The sequence below is a fragment of the Lissotriton vulgaris genome, chromosome 10 (assembly GCF_964263255.1).
Source record: "Lissotriton vulgaris chromosome 10, aLisVul1.2, whole genome shotgun sequence".
Taxonomy (NCBI): Eukaryota; Metazoa; Chordata; class Amphibia; order Caudata; family Salamandridae; genus Lissotriton; species Lissotriton vulgaris.
In genome coordinates, this window is record NC_141698.1 from 450,650,326 (window position 1) to 450,666,956 (window position 16,631).

The window sequence follows — 16,631 nt, forward strand, 5'->3', positions numbered from 1 at the left end:
AGCCTACGGACCTGCCGAGCTCTTTTAAGGTCTGGGTGGCTCTCGCGTGTATGATCGCTAAACGAAACATAGCGCTGATCTGGGGTGCCTCCCGGGCACCTCGGGTAAGGAAATGGATGCAAGATCTTGATTGGTGTATGTTTCGTGAGAAGCCAGTGCATCTATCCAGGGGGCGACCCCGCAAATGGGTCAAGATCTGGGGAGCCTGGAATGCCTATCGAGGTGATATCTGTGAACCGCCAGATCTGGAACCTACAGTGATGGACAGGGATGGACGCCTAGGCCCGATTCCTTTCTTTTTCATCTCACGCTGTCATTGTCGGGAGCAGCATTCATAATATGTAACTGTGGTCACCCGATAGACCCTGGTCATTGTTTGTGTGTTGTATTGTTGATTTCTTTTGTTAAATAAAAAGAATTAAAAAAAAAAAATAATAATTAAAGTAATTAAATTAATTTACGAAAATTAAATTAATATTATTTAAATTAAATACTTACCCATACTTACGTTGTAATGGCATGCGTTGTAATAGCTTCTGCGTTGTAATAGCATGCGTTTTAATGAATCTTGCGTTGTAAAAGTTTCGTTGTAATGGTAGTGCGTTGTGAAAGTTGCGTTGTGATGGTTGTTTCCCATCTCAGGCCATTTAAATTCCAGGAAATAAATTGAATATTCTGACCCCCTTTCATTTTACCTTTCCACGGCTTGAGCACCACCCACCGGGGTTTGGTGAATTTCCCTAGTTAGCCAGTGAAACGAGAAATCTTTTCTAGTTAGCCAGTGAGATGAGGAATATTTTTTAACTTCTTTTCCTGCACCCTGTGCCCCCCCCCCCCATACCCCCCCCTTCCCTCCCTAACCCCTTGTGACCTCTCGCTCCCCCCACACCCTGAGGAACCCTACCTACCAAAAGGCAATCGCCTGTTCGGACCCTTCCTCCCTCCAGGCTATAAGTGTTAGATTAAAAAAATAACTATATACTAGCGGCAAGACCCGGGGCTCTAAGAGTATCCTCTACATTCCTCCTTCACAACCCTCCCTGCTTTTCATGCTGTCTTTTTGCGATTAAAGTGTTTACTTCTTGCGAAGAGCGAATCATGTACATATGATTGTTCCACATAACTCGCAGTGTAGCGGGAAACCTCAGTTAGGCCTTTGCCCCCAGACCATTTAGCTCTGCTAATCTTTTACCCGGTTTCCACTGTCTTTCCTCTGTTATATGGGAGATGTCGGATCTGATGAAGAAGGAAAAGGGAGATAGCTCTGAGAATGGAGAAGAAATAGCCCCTTCCTTTAGAGCCGCGGAGAGGATCTGTTCTTTAACAGAATCAGATAAAAAGTTTACCAAGATTTTCCGAGGCTTCTAGCTTCTCAGGTTCCTTTTAAAGGGGTCTCTGTGGACCCTCTGGATTTCATAACTTAACAATGCTGGGGTAGTCCTTAAGGACTGTGCACTTCAGTAAAGAAATCAGAAACCCCTTTATGTCCTCTCCCTCCAATGCTTCTGGGATATTTAGAAATGTCAAGTTATTTCTCCTTGAGTGATTCTCCAATCTCTCAAGATCATCTTTAAGCTCTTAATTCTGGATAGATAACTTTTCCAACTGGGAGTTAGTAGACTCAAGTGCGCTCTTCATCTTGGGGATTTCCTCTTCAATTGCGTCAGTCCTTGCAGTGACTTCTTCTAGCTTCTGAGCGAGAATCTCACATGAAGACCGAATTGCTGCCTGATTTGCCTCGGATACTGAAAACCTGTTCGCCAATTCTGCTTAATTCGCCTGAGACACAGTAAATCTGCTTCCCATCTCATCCTTCAGAGCCAGGAGAATGTCTGCCAAGGAATGTGAATTTGGTGCTGATGTGCTCTTGGATTTCAGGGAAGAAAGCGTTGAGCTTTTACTGCACAGACTGACAGATCTATTTGGATTTTCCATCAGTACTTTACCCAGCTCCTTATCCTGCTCCGGCACAACTCTCTCCGGCAATTCTTGCTTTACCTTGCCATGTCCCTCCCCTCGAGACTGAGCCTGTTCCAAATCCTGCAACTGATCTAACCCCGGGTCTAACTCCTTTTGCTGACCCAACACAGATTATCTAATAATAAGAGGGATCGCCGTATGCACTTCCAGATCCAAGCTGTTTTTTTAAATAAGTTCTGAGGTTTTAGCTAATTCCTCGGATTTAGGCAAGGTAATTTTCCCCCGAGGACCGTTGTGTTCACTATTCTTAGCCTCCAGTGTCTTCATTTTTGGACCTTTAGAGGGGAGGGGGAGGACTGGAGATGATACCGAGACCAGTGTAGAGGGCAAGGTAGGCTCAGGGTTTGGCTCAGACACAACTTCAGCTCCAGGTGAGGAAAGTGGCTGGGACGTGGAAGAAAGAGGAACATGGCGGCCGCTGCTTGAACGGCCGCCGGCTCTCCTCTCCGGGCTCCTAATGGCGGCGAGACTTAAGGGCCAGAATGACCATCAGCAACCCTTCAAACCTGTATGTGGACTGCTTCATGTGGGGGGGGGGGTCCAGTTTTTTCGGTACCTTTTAGTCTTTTCTTCTTTCTTCGGCCGTTACGGAGATCCCCTCTCCGAGCTTCTAGTTCCGGTATGCGAAGAGAGCTCCCACTGCAGGAAAGGAAGGCAGCGGTTGACGCTCTAGTTGTTTCCAGCACAGAAGGCAGCGTCGGCGAGGGCAGAACAGCCGTACAGAAGTTGGGCTGGAGGTGGGGAAACGCTGCAAGTGAGTGGAAGCCAAGTGAGCTATTCCCCCTGCTACTGTGCTATTCGGGAGGAGGATCATTTAGCCTGGAAACTCCTCAGTTTTTCCCGGAGTAGGTAGGGGGGACTGGGCTTTGGCAGGGCACCCTGGTTGGGGTTTGTATGGTTAACAACTTTTTGATACATACCTTGCCGGGGGGGTGGGTGGGGGGGGGTTCACGCACGGTGTTGTGGCAGTTGCACCAAATAAAACAGGGAGCAAGTTAAAACACCCCAGTATGAAAAAAAGGCGCACCGACAACAGCAGAGGGGGCCACTCTGGGAGAAGTCTTTTCTGAATGTATGGAGAGGGGGGGTCGCATCTCAAGAGGGAACTTCTCCTGCTTAATTGACAAGATATTCGTTGTGGGCTAGGGCGGCCCACTTGGTGTCTAATAATTTGATTACTCACTAAATTCTGCCATAGCGAGTCTCCCCACCCGTGGCCAAAGTTAAAATCTCGACTAAGCAGAGTAAACGGGGGGGGGGGGAGCATCGGTGCATCAGTAACTCCTGTGAAACCTAAATCCCAAAAGGGTAAGGCGAAACTTCGGGATAAGAAATTTGCTGGTACTAAATTCAAAATTACCCTGTCATTGAAAACCTTCTACCAGGTTATGTCTCTTCAACATTGTTACAAACTTCAGGAATAAAAAAATACAGGGACATATTTATCTGTTCGCCATACATGGCCTACTTGAAAGAATCCACGTTTGGAGATATATTTGTACAGTAATTTGGTTATTTAGAAATGAGTGAACTAACAGTTGGTTAATATTTTAATTTCATAAATTTTGGGTTTGCACACCTGGGTTTGAGTGCTTGCATATCATAGGCACTGAGGCCTAGAGCCTTGTTAGAGGATGCACAGAGCCGAAGGTGATTAGATTTGCAATGAGCAAACTGTGTAAGTGGTGAGGATCAAAAAGATTGATGTAGTCCTTTCTTTTGTCATTTATTTGGCAGGATGCAAATTAATTATCACTTGGACTTCATCTAACTATAACTGGCTTCTTTCACTTACCGTTCCTCATTTTCTTAATGTACCTTATTTCCTTAATGTACCTTATTTCCTTTCCCATTAATCTACTTTTTGAAACCTTTTTTGTTGCCATTTTATGTTGATATATTTGTGGGTGCATTTTATGACTTCTTGAAGTATGTACATACAATTCCTTCAATATTTACCATTTCATCACTGCATATAATAGATATAAAGTATCTTAACAAAACTAATACCAAACACTCCGCTTTAGTGCATAATAGGGTAATGTTTCTGACAAGCAAGAATTAGTACATAGTGGCAATTCATCATCATCATCATCATTTTACTTTACTCTGTCATTTGTACAAAACACCATTAACGTATATAAAAGATAAAAACACAAATATGTACAATTAAAATAGTATTAAACCGTTTGGAGCACATGTACAGATGACATCCCAAAACAGGATAAAACAGTGTATAAAAATTCATTCTTCATAGTCCAGCTAAAAAGAGAGTGCTATACAGTCTTCCGATCATTAAAAATACTGCACCATGTTTACCGGCTTGATTTTTAAGATACATGTACAACTTTGGTAGAAAAAAAAAATTAAAATGACTTTGTTACTATAAAAAAAACTTTTTATGGATCAGCCAGAAGGAAAATAGAAAACGACTAAGAGCAAAAACTATTTGCCCAGATGTATCAGATTTTAAGATCCTGAATGCAATCTGATGCTGCCTAGCTTCCATATTGAGACATAGTGGTCTAATTCATTTCCTGCGCAACTGCCTATATTTTTTACAAAAAAAGACGAGATGTGTTCTTCAGATTCATGAGCTTCACGGCAAGCAGGACAAAGATCTAAAACAGGCCAGTCGTCTCTTTCCCCGGAAATTTCAGTAGCAGGTTACCATATCTAAATCTAATATACAAGCTCTTGGCAAGAGGGGGTGAAATCAAATCAAGGAAGGGTTCTAACAGAAAACTTGATTTAACATTTAAAAATGTAGATGTTAACTGTCCACTTCTTTGGTTATTGGTATATAGCCCCCCTACTACACTCCAGTATTTAGCTTTGAGGGTCAGAATATCGCGTTTGATGGCATTTTCTGGGTGCTCCCACAAGACTGTCCGGTTCAGTAGTTTACACGATTTGGCAATATGTCTGCACCACAGTAGTTGTTTTTCCCCATTTAGTGCTAGGACCTCCCGTAAGGAATTACGGTAGTCAATTAGTTGCTGGGTGGTACAAAGGCGCAGCCAATAAGTTAATGGTCTCAGAGCGGCTAAATCGCCTATTCTTTTTATCCAAAGATCACAAAAGAGTGAAATGAGTGGCGGTGTGATAGGTAGAAAGATAGTTCTAGCAAATCGTTAGTTTATTTACTGAGTTAAATCCCCATATCTCTGCTCCGTATAAGGCACCACTTTGGGCTTTTGCGCGATAAATTTCAAGTGCCGGTGAAAGAGGTTGGGTATATGATTGTTTTAAGAATCTTAGTACTGATTTAGATATTTGGCATAGTATCATGGAGATCTTCTTCAACTGATATTCCCAGCTAAGTGTCTCATTTAAACCTATGCCCAAGTAATCAAAACTTTTTACCCGCTCCAATGGTTCTTGTAAAATCTTAACCTCTCTTACGCCTCCCTGTACTTTTCCGAACACCATAAATTTAGTGTTCGAGGCATATGAGCTGCAGATTGCACACTGTGCATAGATCGCCACCTAGTGTTGGGCCCGGATGTTTGCAGTTTGTTTTTGTCCTGAAAAGTTTTTGGAAGTCACAAGATGGGTGACCCCTCCTCTGGACCATACTGCGCATGGACATCTGCTCCATCCTCAGATTGTTTTTTTCCGCCATCGGGCTCGGATGCGTTTCCAGCCCTCCAGTTTCAAACCGATTTTCCTTCGGCGCGTAATCCTCACCCAGTTCGACGGTATTGTTCCGATCGCGATCCACATCGACGGAACTCTTCACAACTTCGAAGTCTTCGATTCTGGTCGTCGACGAAGGCCTTCAGGCCTACCTAGGCCTTACTTTCTGGCTCATGGAAAGGACGCCATTCAAGAGGTGTCCTCGATGTAGATCGAAGTTTCCCCACACCGATCTACATGAGGTGTGCAACCTTTATCTCTCACCGGAGCACAAGGCCAAAGGCTGTTTTGTTAGGGCCTCTTTCCACTCCAAGAAAACGATTCGGGACCGACGAGCTCGAAGAACAATGGCTCGCTCGTCAGCGTAGATTCTCGACGACATGTTCGAAGAGGGAGTCGACGTGCCAGAACACCAGCAGGCCGAAAAAAGTGCCAGCTCCTCTGATGCCGAAGACTCAGACGTCGAGGACATCACTCCAGCTCAACGGGTCGTAAGTAAAACCGTCGACCCCAACCCTTCCTCGACACCCTCTAAAAGACTTCGGTCACACCCTCACCTTCGGGCCCGGGTGCACACCGAGAGACTGCTTCCCACGCACTGCCTTCGGGCTCCGCAAAGAAGCCTATTAAGCCTTCAGGCGGCTCGGGCTCGAGTCAGCCTATTCCCGGTGCCGATCCCATACCAACACCTTAAAAGAAGCCATCTTCCTCAACCATGCTGACCGCTGCTCAAATAGCTAAGCACTCGGCGCCGAAGACTGGCACCGGCTCATCGATGCATAGTAAAAGAACACCTAAATTCCCGACTCTCACGCTTTGGAGCCGAAAAACAGCCGGAACCGAAAAAACACGTTACAATAAGACATTTTAAAAAGTCATACTTCTAAGCCAAAAGACTCTAGACCAGCTACCGAGTCGGTGCCGAAGAAACTTCCGGAACCAAAAACTTTGCCGCCGAAGGATCTGCCAGACACAGAAGAGCCTGTTACACCAGATCCTAATAAAAAAACTCTTCTAAAGGATCCTAAGACTGGCCAACTAGCTCTTAGCTCCAAGAAGACCAACCACTAGAGGTGCCTGCTCCTCCTCCCCTCCCCCCCCCCCCCCCCCCCCCAAAGAAGAGAGACATTGCAACCTCTCCATTAAGAGTCCCTTCTCCACCACCTCCCCATACTGTTCCTCCTTCTACACCTCCTCCACCACATCATTCGCCTAACACCATCCACTAATCCAGATGATGGTGATGTACATACAGACTCTGATGACACAAATGGGGGTGCACATGACCCAGCAGGGACCAATAGTCCCCCTCAGTCACCTAACCCATGGGATGATTAGAACACCCCTGATGTGCCTTACATCCCCAGAGAGAATGTATATCCTTCCAGGCCTTCCCCTCCAGAGGACACTATAGGTTTTAACCTACCAGTCCAAAGAGCTGCCCAGTAGCATGGGGTTGACTTACACACAGATACTGTGGATGAAGATTTCCTATTGGACACTTTTGATACTACACAAAAGTCCACTGCCATTTTGCCAATTCTTAAAGGGGTCATTAAGCACGCAACAGAAGTATTTAAAGATCATGTTAGGGCTCGGGTCCTCAACCCTCGCATTGAGAAAAAATACAAAGCTGCCCCTACAGACCCAGTGTACATTAGAGGTCCAGCACTATTAGATTCTTTAGTAGTATCCAATGCACGTAAACGTGCTAATTCACAGACATCATGTGAGGCCTCACCACCAGATAAGGAATTTAAACTCCTTGATGCCTCTGGTAAACTTGCGGCGTCACAGGCAGCTAACATATGGCGCATTGCCAATACTCAAGCATTGTTGGCAAGATATGACGGGGCACATTATGATGAACTAGAGTCCATAATGCAGCATCTACCAGACAAATATAAAAACTGGGCCAATGAACTCATACAAGAAGGTAAAAACATTACTAATACTTCTATTCGTTGTGCCCTAGATGCTGCAGACACTGCATCAAGGGCAATCAATACCAGCACACTCTAGCGTAGACATGCCTGGCTATGTATTTCAGGTTTTAAACCTGAGGTGCAAAATTCCATCCTCAATCAGCCATTTGATGAGTCACATTTATTTGACCCTAATGTCGATGTGTCTTTAGAGAAAATGAAAAAAGACACAGACACAGCGAAATCTATGGGAGCCTTGCAGCTGCAAGCTCCCAGGCGCTCTTTTTGTCAGTCGTCATACAGAGGCAACACAAGAGGCTACTCCTCCGAAAGCCCCTCCACAAAACCCCTAGCCAATCCACATTCACTAAGGGCTACCAGAGAGGGAGTTACAGGGGTAACAACAACAAAGGCAGAGGCAAAACCAACAACTCCTGCTCTGCCTCCACCCCTACCCCCAGCCGGAGAGCGATGGGCCCCCCATCACTCTCCGGCTGGGGGGCCCACCTACTGCAACACACCACGCTAGGCAAGTGGACACCGCAACAAAAGTTACTCCACATCAATCATCTGGAGTTACTAGCTATATTCCTAGCACTAAAAGCTTTTCAACAGCAAGTATCAAACAAAGCTGTGTTAGTCCGCACGGACAACATGACAGCCATGTATTACATACAGAAACAGGGCGGAACACACTCCCTTGCACCACTCTCAGCTAGCACGAAACATATGGCGGTGGGCTGTACCTCAAAACCTATTCCTCTTAGCCAAGCATGTCCCAGGAGTTCAAAATACCATAGCAGATCTGTTAAGTCATCAGACACAACAGATTCACGAATGGGAACTTCATCCAAAAGTTCTTCAACCATTCTTTCAGATGTGGGGACAACCTCAGATAGACCTCTTTGCCACCCACGAAAACGCCAAATGCCCAAGCTTCGCCGCCAGATATCCACACCCACTGTCCAAAGGCAATGCGATATGGATCAACTGGTCAGACAAATTTGTGTACGCTTTTCTCTACCACTCATGCCACTAGTAGTACGCAAACTACAACAGCATTCTCTGACCCTCATCCTAGTTGCTCCAGCGTGGGCCAGACAGCCGTGGTAAACCACACTGCTACAACTGTCTGTAGTGCCACATCAAAAACTATACCAGTCTCCACTTTTTTTTTACACAGAACCGTGGAGAGATCAGGCACCCGGACCCAGCTCAGCTCAACCTTGCGATCTGGCTCCTAAAATGCTAGAATTTGGATATCTTAACCTTCCTCCAGACTGCATGAATGTTATTAAAGGAGCTAGACGCCCAACCACTAGAGCATGCTATGCAGCTAAATGGAAACGTTTTGTAATATATTGTCACAATAATAATCCTTTAGACGTGTCTATTCAACACATCATAGGATACTTACTGCACCTCCAAAGATGTAACTTAGCCTACACATCTATTAGACTACATCTTGCAGCCATAGCAGCATATCTTCAAAACAGACAGCATCTATCTCTCTTCAGAGTGCCTGCTATTAAAGCCTTTATGGAAGGCCCTAAAAGAATAAATCCTCCCAGAGAACCACCTTCACAAGTGTGGAATTTGAACATTGTTCTCACACGACTAATGGGACCTCCCTTCCAACCTTTCCATAAATGTGAACTACAATTTTTAACATGGAAGGTTGCGTTCCTAGTAGCTATTACTTCTCTACGGAGAGTTTGTGAACTACAAGCACTAACCATTCAAGAACCTTTCTTGCAAATGCATCAAAATTAAGTCGTTCTCCGTACTAATCCTAAATTCCTACCCAAAGTCATTTCTCCCTTCCACCTCAATCAATCTGTGGAACTGCCAGTCTTCTTCTCGCAGCCACATACAGTAGCAGAAAGAGCTTTTCATACCCTAGATGTCAAAAGAGCATTGCTATACTACATTGAGAGAACACAACTTTTTCGCAAAACCAAACAACTTTTTGGGTCTTTCTCACCACCACACAAGGGTAGTCCCATATCAAAATCAGGGATAGCTAGATGGATTGTCAAATGCATACAAATTTGGTACTACAAAGCTAAATGAACATTATCCGTTCCTCCTAAAGCCCACTCTACAAGAAAAATAGGGGATTCAATGGCATTTTTAGGTAACATTCCCCTAGATGACATCTGCAGAGCAGCTACATGGTCTACACCGCACACATTCACAAAACACTATTGTGTAGATGTGCAAACCAAGCAACAAGCTAATGTGGGCCAGGCTGTTCTCAAAACATTATTTCAAACTACTTCAACAGATAGGGGTGGTCGCCGCTAACTGTGGGTACTGCTATGCAATCTATGCACAGTGTGCTATCTGCAGCTCATATGCCTCGAACGGAAAATGCTACTTACCAGTATGCATCTGTTCTTTGCATGTAGAGCTGCAGAGTTGCACACACCCACCCGCCTCCCCGGCTACCCTTGTCTGTTCCAGTACTATCTTAATTAGATACAATTTACATCCTTCCTTTCCTTGCAAAGCTCCATCATTTCCCAAATTGCGAAAAACAATCTGAGGATGGTGCCGATGTCCATGTGCAGTATGGTCCAGAGGAGGAGTCGCCCATCTTGTGACTTCCAAAGAACTTTTCAGGACAAAAACAAACTGCAAACATCCGGGCCCAACACTAGGTGGCGATCTATGCACAGTGTGCAACTCTGCAGCTCTACATGCCAAGAACAGATGCATACTGGTAAGTAGCATTTTCCTTTAGTGGTATTCAATTCAATCAATCAATGATAACTTTATTTCGGTCGAAAAGACCATAAAAGTGCAGATAAAATACATAGAAGGCACAATTCATTTTAAAAGAATAAATAGTGGAGGGCGTGGCCAAGATGGCGGCCTGAGTGGACGCGGATTCGAGTGGCTCCCTGGCCCAGGCCCGTTCTGCCCAGAAACAGCGTCTAAACCCCCCGGTTGCGGTGATCAGTGCCCGGTAACAGGAGAGCGAGTGGTGCTCACCCTGGTGGCGGAGACTGTAGGCGGTGCAGCCCATCGGGGAGACCGGACCCCGCAGCACAGAAAGCAGGCGGCGGCATAATGGTGGCCGGGATCGCGAGGCACCCTGCGACGATTCCCTGCTGAGGCGGCGCATCGGGAGGTCCTCTGCCGAGGAGCCGGCATCTAGTGCTGCCAGCGGGCGCCAAAAGAAGACCGCGATCTCGGCGACTGGTGACAGCCGAGGCAGCGGAGCGCTCGCAGTGGGATCACGGCGTTGCCAGCCTGGGGGCTTTGGAAATCGAGCCCGGGGTTTTGAGGCCTGCGGCCGGGGGCTCGCCTGCCGGGGCGGCGACTGCCGGAGCGGAACCCAGTGGGGTGAGTCGGTGGGGGCCGCCGAGCTGCTGCGGGGAGCTGGCACTGGAGAGAGCTGTGGTGCGGCAGGTCAGCGGTGAAAGGCGCAGCGCTGGGGGAGCGCGGAAATAGAGTCCCCGGCGTCCGGGCCTGCTGCAGCTGGCCGGTCTTCATTGGCCACGCCGGTGAAGAATTCAGACACGCATGACAGAGCCAGTGACATGTTGGGAAAGATCTGAAGGGCTGGAAGCATCCTTTCTCTGAGTCAGCAGAGTGTGTTAGTCTTGGGAAGCCAAGCCACCTACAACTCGTTGCACCTCAAGGTCTGTGTCTGGTGTAGAGGATTCCGGGCCTCGTCCTGGGCCTAAGGGAGAAGCGCTGCCGCCGCCCATCCAGTGGGCCTGGCTGGAAACCCTGGAGCACGGTAGCAACTCAGCAACGCGCCTACTTTGCCGCGCTGCCCCCAGGAAGAGGATAAAGTCGGCTGACTCTGGCCCTCAGCACCGGTGGACACCATCCTGCATAAGATGTCGGTCCAGAGTCTGACAGGTGGCCCCGACAGCAGAGTAGAGGGCCTGTGGCAGTGGCGGTGGGGGATGGAGTATCGGAATCAAGGAGCAAGGCGGCTTGCAAGCTTTGGGGGTGGGGTGTGCAGCCCTGACCAACCAGCACACAGAGGTGAGGAGCACAAAGAGGGGCCCCTGGTGGGGGTTGCTGGGGGCTCAGGATCGAGCTCCCGGGGTCCTGGCTGGGCATACAGCTGAACCTGAAAGCGGCAACACGACCTGCGCGCTCTGGGGGTCCACAGCCCTGACCGACTAGCACGCAGAGGGGAGAAGCACGAAGGAGGGTACCTGGCAGGGGGTTTCGGGGGGCAAGATTGAGCTCCCGGGGATCCTGACTGGGCCTACAGCTGAACCTGACGACAGCGCTACCCTATTGGAGCGGTGAGGAGGCGGCGTGCCCCTGGGGCGGTTGACTATTTGGAGCCCGGTGAGCGACCGCCTGACGGGGAGCTGCACCCCGGCACCGGTGTGTGGCGATCTATCCCCAACTGCTGCTTAAGCCTGGTCTTTGCACCTGATTGGATCGCCGATTGGACCTGCCATGGCTAACCCCAAGGGGAAAAGAGCAACTCAGATCTTGCCGGACCTGCTAGTGAGGCCCCAGCGCAAACCCGGCAAAGAACCACCCTCTCCAGACACCGCAAAAATATCGCTGGAGCCGACTGAAGACCAGGCGCCCATCACCAGGACATTTCTAGAAACTCTATTCAACTCTCTCAGGGAGGACTTCAAATCCCTTAAACAAGATGTGGCCGGAGAAGTGAGGGAACTCAGGAGGGACATAGAGGGCCTTGGGGAGAATGACCAAGCCAGGAGCAGCGAAATTGAACAGCTACAGCAAGAGGTTCTGCGACTTACGGATTAGCAACTGGATCTTCAAGCCCACGCAGAAGATCTTGAAAACCGCTCCCGTCGCAATAACATACGGGTCCGGGGAGTGCCTCAAAAGGCAGAAGGGGCGGACGTCACTGGCTATTTGCAAGACCTCTTCCGACACATCTTGGGGGAGCCCGCCGATTTTCCCATCCGGATCGACAGAGGACACAGGGTAGGGCTGCCCAGGCGCGCTGCTGCCCCGCCGCCGGACATCCTGGCCTTCCTTCCCGACTTTCCACTCAAGGAGAGGGTCCTCGAGAGGCCAGAACAGCACAGCCGCTCCAATTCAAAGGGTCCTCCATCGCCCTATACCAGGATCTCTCGGCCATCACGTTGCAAAAAAGGAAAACATTTAGAGTGGCAACGGACTACTTGCGGCAAAAAGGGGTTACGTACTCCGGGGGTCATCCGTTCCGGTTGATCTTTAAATGGAACGGGTCCGTACATCAAATGCGCTCTCTTAAGGACACCTGTGCTTTGTTGCACCTAGACTGGGACGAGGACGAGCCGCCGGTGAGACTCTCTCAGGGGCTCTCTAGAGATGGATGGCGGACCGTGAACCGCAGAAGGACCCCCTCACAGCGCTCGAAACCCGAGACCCACATCATCACACAAGAAATGGCGAGTGCGGTGGCCGAGGTGGCCAGAGAAACTTCGCCCTCCAAGTGATCCCTGACCCCGCGGGTGGGTTCTTCATGACACATGACATGCACACGGGCTGGGGTTTTCGGGCGGGGAGCCACGATGGGCGCCGCCGGACATGACCCCACTTCGTCACTTTTCCATGGCCCTGTATGGACTATCAGGACCTGGACTATATGTTCTTGAAGTTTGGGTGTTGGGGAGTGGGTGGTGGGCGGGGAGGGTTGGGTGCTTGGATCTGGGGACGGGGAAGGGGAGGGTGGGACACAGGCTTAGTTGGAACTGTTTGAGGATTGCGGGGGGGACTGTGGGCGGGAACCAGTGTGCCAGAGGGGCTCTGTCGATGACTGGTTAGCTATGTTCCTCAATTGCCAGTCTCGAGTAGAGCTGACTGCATCTCACGGGGAGGCCGGGGGAGATCTGATGTGCTGCCGGGAGGGTTTCCGGGACGGATGTGTTGTAATTAACGTGTACCCCTCCTGCTTTGTTTGCCTCTTCCCATCAACGTCTCTTTTTCGCCCGCTTGGCGAGCAGCCCCCTTTATATGTGACGCTACGGGTATGTTTGCTCCAGAGGCCGAGGTTTCCGGGGATGTACGTGGGCTGGCTTGACTCTTGCATCCCTGTGCACCATATACATACGACTCTGATTCTGCGCTGTACCACAGGTCCTCCTTACCATGGCTGACACCGCATTAAAAGTTCTGACCCTTAATGTGAAAGGGTTGAATAACCCAAACAAGAGGAGAGCGGTCAACTCCTACCTGGAAAACTCAGGGGCTGATATTTGTTTACTGCAAGAGACCCATCTCTTGCCAAAAGACTGGCATAGAATGCGTTCCCGCGCATTCCCACAGCAATTCTTTTCCTCTCTCCCCACAAAGATTGGCGGTTCTAATATCTAGATTAAGAAACCAAAAAACGTCCCACAGGTTTGCCCCAAGTTGGGTAAGAAAATGGAGTAGTAATACGCTTTTGCAATGTTTAGCAATACCCGTGCTGTATTCCTACTAGTTATCAAAAGTCTGAAATGCACATCATGAACACCATGTTATACTCAAAGGACCACCAACAGTTATGGATATAGCACCAATAAAGCACACAGTACGTCAAATGTAAAAAACAATCAGAAAATAGTGTTTTAGAAAAATATATATATTTTTGTCTATTTATTCAAACAAACATTTAATCAACACAATTACAAATCATTAAAAAAGCATACAATGGTATAGCATTTCATAATTTTTTTTTTTTTAAAAAACATCACATAAACATCAGGTTAAAAAGTTCAAAGGAACAGGGGTCGACGCGGCGTTTCGGTTACAGGTAAATAGAAAACCTTCTTCAGGACCAAGTTCTTATTAGTTTTAGTCTCCTCCAAATAAATCCAGGAGGGCACTGGGCCGGTTCTGTAATCCGGTAATGAACTAGGATAAGTTCTCGCTGTTATGGTATAGTTCATCAAGGTATCTTGAGATTAAAAAAGATAAAACTTGTTCTGGTAGTAGGAGCCACCGATATATATCTTCTGTGTTGCCAGATTTAAATGACTGGCATAAGTATATGATGCACGTGCATATTCAATATGCTTGTATATCAGCTTTTAGCGTCCGTTACGTGGTGGGGATTGTCCTGCCACTGGGTCTTTGCCTTATGATTCGGCCTCCCTGCTCCCACTACCGTCATCCAAATCCACTGCCTCCACAATGTCAGCATTACCAAAGGCTCTAGGATTTTTTCGGTTCAGATTATGATGTGGTTCAGGGCCTACAAAATGTCCCCCATGGTACTAATAACGACAAGGAGGCAGGCATCATTCTGCTCTCCCCTCATTGCACTGATGAAGTAGTTTACATGAATTAACAGAATGCCAATAATCTAGACTCTTACCCTGATATGGAGCTGGACTCTGTTCCTGATTCAATGGAAGAAAAGACATCCTTTGTAGTAGAAGTGGTAGTAGTATGCAGTGTCGGAAGTCCTAGCTTTACAACTGCTCACCAACGCCAATTTGCTCACTGAAATACTCCCACCAGGGCTGTCCTTTTCAGAGCGCCTTTTACCATTTAACAATGTACCGATAAACTCTCATGGCCACTTGGACAAAAGTGACTTGGTGCCTCTGGTCAGTCAACCTGTCGCCAGGTGACACAGATCAGCCCCAGGCAATCCTGATTATCTGAAAGAAACACATTAGTGATGAATTCCTTACGTTAGAATTACCCCCAGGCATCAGACTGGATCTGGAAAGTGTTAGTCAGCAGTACCCCTGCGCGTCGGTAGGCGTCGTCATGCAGCTACGCGTAAGTCGTTGGCGCCTTAGTTGCCGAGATGAAGTCGCTGGAGCTACTTAGACGCACCCACGCGTGCTGACGTGAGTTCTTTCTTTTTCCACACCAGCAAGCGCAGATCCGGAGAGAGTGGTACAACCAGTCACTTTTTGACTGGGTTATTTTTGGGACTTTTGTCTCTGTTTTGAGTCTTTGACTCTGGGTGTATAGGGATGCCCGGTTTTAAGTCTTGCGCGGCTTGAGTGTCTCTACTGCCTGGGGCGAGACCACGACTCCTTGCCTGAGGGTTCAGGGGGTGCCACCCCTGTGGTTCCGGCGGAGCCTGTGCTGTTGCCGGCGGCCTACCCCCCCTTCCCGGACCTGTTGGCGACTCTGGTCCCGCCCTCCTCCCCGGTGGAGATATTTCGTCATGTAAGGAATGCGACAGGTCTGGCGTGCTTCGCCTTCAAAAAGAACTGAAAGTAGAGGGACCTGCTATGCATTCCGGGATACTGGGAGAAGTTCTGGAAAGTTCTCTTAAAGGCACAGTATCCTATTTAAGCCACATAATGGCAGCCTATGGGGCTTGTCTGTCCATGCCTTCCTCTCTATCATTCCAGAGTCTTTTACTGGTGGAGGCAAGTTTCTCTAAGGTAGAAACTGGGCAGGCTGTATTATGTGTGGTGTTATTTGGTGGAATTTCTAGTTGAAGTACTGGACAGTGTAGCCTGTGGATATAGGCTGCATTATTTGTCTTTAAATTCTCTCTTAAGTGTCTTTGCAGTTTCTGCATGATTTGACAACTTAAGAGATTATTTTTGATTGCCGGGGTCCACGCACCTGGGCGGGACTATTCACTAGATTATGACTATAACAGAGATACCCCTACTACAGAACTGGAGTTACAGGACAGAAACTACTCCTTACCTTAGAATATCCCCAGGCGTCAGACTGGATCCGGAAACTTTTGCGTAGCAGTACCCTTGCACGTCGGTAGGCGTCGTCTGCGGCTCCGCGTCCGTCGTCGGCGTCGTGGGAGCCGTGATGACGTCGTCGGAGTACTTAGACGCCGCCTCCGCGTGCTGACGTCAGTTCTTCTTTTTTCCGCGCCAGCCAGCGCAGATCTGGAAAAAGCAGTAACCCAGTCAATTTTTGATTAACTTTTTGGTGATCATTTTGATCCTTTTCGAAGTCTCGCGACTCAGACGGTGCCGTAGGGATGCCCGGCTTCAAGCATTGTGAAGATTGCGACCGCACCATGTCGGTCACGGATCCTCACCGCCAGTGCCTGACGTGTTTGGGAGTCGACCACGACGACGAGGCCTGCCCCGACTGTCAGGCCCTTTCGAGGAAAGCCAGGCGGGAGCGGTCCCGCAGGCGGCTCGAACTCCGGCAGTCGGCCCCGCG

The 16,631-nt window shown here is 48.3% G+C and overlaps 1 protein-coding gene across 2 annotated transcripts in view; it reads left to right on the forward strand.

Moving 5' to 3' along the window:
* Positions 1 to 16,631, forward strand: part of CRAMP1 (cramped chromatin regulator 1) — a 1,243,281-nt gene that overhangs the window by 934,167 nt on the left and 292,483 nt on the right. The gene's annotated exons all lie outside the window — the stretch shown is intronic.